Source organism: Phalangium opilio, unplaced genomic scaffold (assembly GCF_054372755.1).
Source record: "Phalangium opilio isolate 3A_F unplaced genomic scaffold, DU_Popi_V2 ptg000009l_1, whole genome shotgun sequence".
In the NCBI taxonomy this organism is placed as follows: domain Eukaryota; kingdom Metazoa; phylum Arthropoda; class Arachnida; order Opiliones; family Phalangiidae; genus Phalangium; species Phalangium opilio.
In genome coordinates this window covers 8,446,585-8,450,053 of record NW_028324146.1, presented here as the reverse complement: position 1 = coordinate 8,450,053, position 3,469 = coordinate 8,446,585, and the positions used below count along the sequence as shown (strand labels likewise).

At 34.5% G+C, this 3,469-nt stretch overlaps 1 long non-coding RNA gene across 1 annotated transcript; it reads right to left on the bottom strand.

Moving 5' to 3' along the window:
- Positions 1-203: 203 nt before the first annotated feature.
- LOC149713673 (uncharacterized) lies at positions 204-724 on the bottom strand. The gene is made up of 3 exons (XR_016369329.1): positions 689-724; positions 462-575; positions 204-265 (listed from the first exon to the last, which is right to left on the bottom strand). It is a non-coding gene; the product is annotated as an uncharacterized LOC149713673 (long non-coding RNA).
- Between the last annotated feature and the right edge of the window lie 2,745 nt (positions 725-3,469).

Genomic DNA, 3,469 nt, shown 5'->3' with positions numbered 1-3,469 from the left:
GCGATAAAAGGATACAAAGTGCGAGGCTTAAGATTTCTAGGTGTAAAGACAATTATAGCATAACAAACTGTAAATAAAATTATTCAGAGAAACTTTAACTTACTACATTTCAAGTCAAAATCTCAATTAATTAGAAAATTGAAATTTTTACGAGGGAAAATTAATGAGGCCGCCATTGCTTCTTAGTTATTAGTTTTTAATATCGTCATCTACCCTTGATGTAAATCCTAAAAGTCATGGTTCTTAGAGGTCGATTATAGCGCCACTAGCGTTCAAAAGAATAAAATAAAAAAAATAATTCAATCTATTTAAATCTCATTTTACTAGGCCTAGTTTATTTTTTCTGCAGATGACTTAAATAGTGACGCTTGTAGCTCCCATTTACCAGCCTGGCGTTACTCAAGTTTGCAAAGCCGAAAGCCGCATTTTTGCTTTGAATATTTTACAAACGTCTTACTAACCTCTATCCAATCGGAAGATACGGGACTTCAAATGGCACGAACTGAAGAACTATGGTCGTCAATCAACAGACAATAACCATCGTGCAATGTGTGGTTTTGTCGATAGGGTCGTTTCTACATATAAGGCAAAATTAGCGTCTACATTAAGACCTGTGGGTAGTTGTCGTTGTCTTGGCGGTATATCAATAGCACTTTTGTAACAATCTAATGAAAACTTTAGATTATACCTCGACCGTGCTCGCTTATTACACAGCGCATCCCCATACTCGGCAAGTATTGGCTCGTGACTCGCCAAATACCGAATGCGAGGCCACCCCATGGCTTTATGGAAAGAAAATTCGCGTTTCTATGATGGGATGCACTGAAGAATAAAAATAGTTTGAATGTTATCTTAAAGGTTGAAAGCTGCGTGGGGAAGGCAAAACGGATCGGGCGAAGAGAAAAAGCCGTAAAAGAAAAGTTCCAAATCTGAAAGTCAAAGAAAAAGAAATTGCTATCCGGGGTCATTTCAGGAAAAAGTCAACAGGCAAAACTTTCACAGAAAGAAAAGCTCAAGAAAACAACCGAAAAAAGGGTTCCGAGTCCAAAAACCTAAGCCTACTATTAGCCCAACAAATGGTGATGTTCAATTTGGTTAAAGTGGGGAAGTCAGTTTTATTATAATCCCAATGAATGAAAATGTATATTTTTGATCCTGCATACGAAAAATATTCTTTAAAATCCAAAGTCTCAATTGCAACTGTATACTACGCTAAATAAAATATGTTCTACGAAATTTAGGAAACTCAAAATACATTTTGTTATCAAATTTTTATCATAACCTTTTTGTGCTCAGTAAATTAAGTTTAATCATTTAACGATCTTATTGAAAAAGACCTTAAAAATATTCATAAGTAAAACCCAAAAAAACATACTTATAAATGTTAAAAAATAACCTATTCATAGAAAACTTTTTTATATACGAACTCTTTTTTTTTTATCTCGAAAACTGAAATTTTTTTAAAAACTTCAGTTGTAATTCGTTATTCAGCCTACAACGTAAGGGATTTGCCTGTGAGTCCTCTTCACGGATAAATTCTATTTGTAACTTGGAATTTTTAATACTTTTACTTGCATTAACTGCAGTCGGTTTTCGTTTCTATAAGTTGGTAATTTTAAGTAAGTGTGTATCGCACGAACGCTGTCAAACTTCAACTGATTGACTTTCGGACTTTTTCAGTCAAGTTATGATGTAAATTGTGCTCTCCCAATTCGAGTGCCTAAACTTCCAAGTAAACACACTACTAGCAAAGTATCAGCGTATTCCTTCGCATATGGAATGGCTTGTCCTAAACTAATTAATTCATTATTTTTATTGCACTATTACAAACTAATGGTTTTCTTCAAATTTTACAATTTAAATGAGATTCACCAAGGAATTTACATTTTTGACTGGGCTCCTTCCACTAGCTTTTTTTATTCAAATTTTTTTACGAGATATATATTTAACATTATCAGTTGCTTGTAAAAATTTTGCAGGAGGCAAAATTGGTAATGTGTTACGCTAACAAAAGGATTGCCAAGTTAAATTCGAGCCTTTTTCAGTTGAAAATACATTTTGCGTCTCTTTCTCTCTCTTGTCTGAACTTCCTCCTCAGTTTTTATCCAGGCTAGAAGTATTGGTGCTTCTTACAACTTACAATAGGAATGCCCCCATTTTGAAGGCGAAGTAAGCTGAAGGATTTATGGGTTGTTTTCAATTGGACAAATGCAAATAGCGTAAGTGACCCTCTGCTTTTCGGTACATAGGTAGAGAAATCTAATCAGGCATAACCAAATGGAAATATAAATTAGAAAAAATTAATCATTAAGGAGAAAGCAGATGAGAATCACGTGATTCTGAGGCAAAAAAACCAAATATATACTGTTCTTAGTGTTATACTAGATGAAAACTCTTGAATGAAGCATAGCCGAGGGGTCGGACGTTTTGGAAAAAGTGTACGGGATTTCGAAATCCAATTTGATTTCATCGGATTTCATTTGATTTCGTCGGATTTTGTTTGATTTCATAATTCGACAAAATCCAATGGATTTCGTCGAATTTTGAGATTTTTCCCGTGAAGTCGGATTTTGCTATTTTTAACGTGATTTCGACGGATTTTTCGATATTTACCTTGATTTTTTTTTGGATTTTGAGGCTTTTCGCGTGATTTCCTCGGATTTTGAGATTTTCCCCATGATTTCGTCGGATTTTGTGATTTCTTTTTATTTTGGATTTCGTCAATTTTGTAATGGATTTCACGATTTCTTTACTGATTTTATGATTTCGTTGCTGATTTCGGATTTTTTTTGATTTCGAAATCAGCCTTGATTTCGGATTTCTTAAATTGGATTTCACGGCTAGAGTATGGGATTTCACGAATGACCGACCCCTCGATCATAGCGCTAGGAGGCTGGTACTACGAAGTATATAAGCCAATAATTTTTAATGCATTCCCGGAATGTATTAAAATTCAAAAACTGAATAAACTATTTATTTAAAATCTCCCGGAGTATATCCAAAAAAAAAGATGTTGTAACCGCGCTTGCAAGATTTCTAAACTCGCCCCACGTGGCCATTAAAGCCTTGAATAAGACTAAATATAAACTACTCCCGTTACCTAAGGTTCATTCATACTTTTTATTAAACTAAATAATTAATTGTATACTTATTGCAAATTAAAGAAATAATAATTACTATTTTTGATGATGAAGATGAAGTCCAATAAAAGGGTCAAAGCCCTACTCTCGAGCGAACTACTACATCTTAGTAGTGGAGAGTGACTGACTGACTCATATTCAGTAGCAGTCGACCCTTTTACATTTAGGGAAAGGCCAAATGTAACATAGGGTGTTAATCCTCTATATTAACCCTACACCCCTGGAGTAGAAACTCGGGAGGTCCCTAAACTATTATACCTCAGTCATAATCCCCGGGCTAAAAATTAAGTAATCACCTTTCACCGAAAATTCAGATAAAACCAACCTGC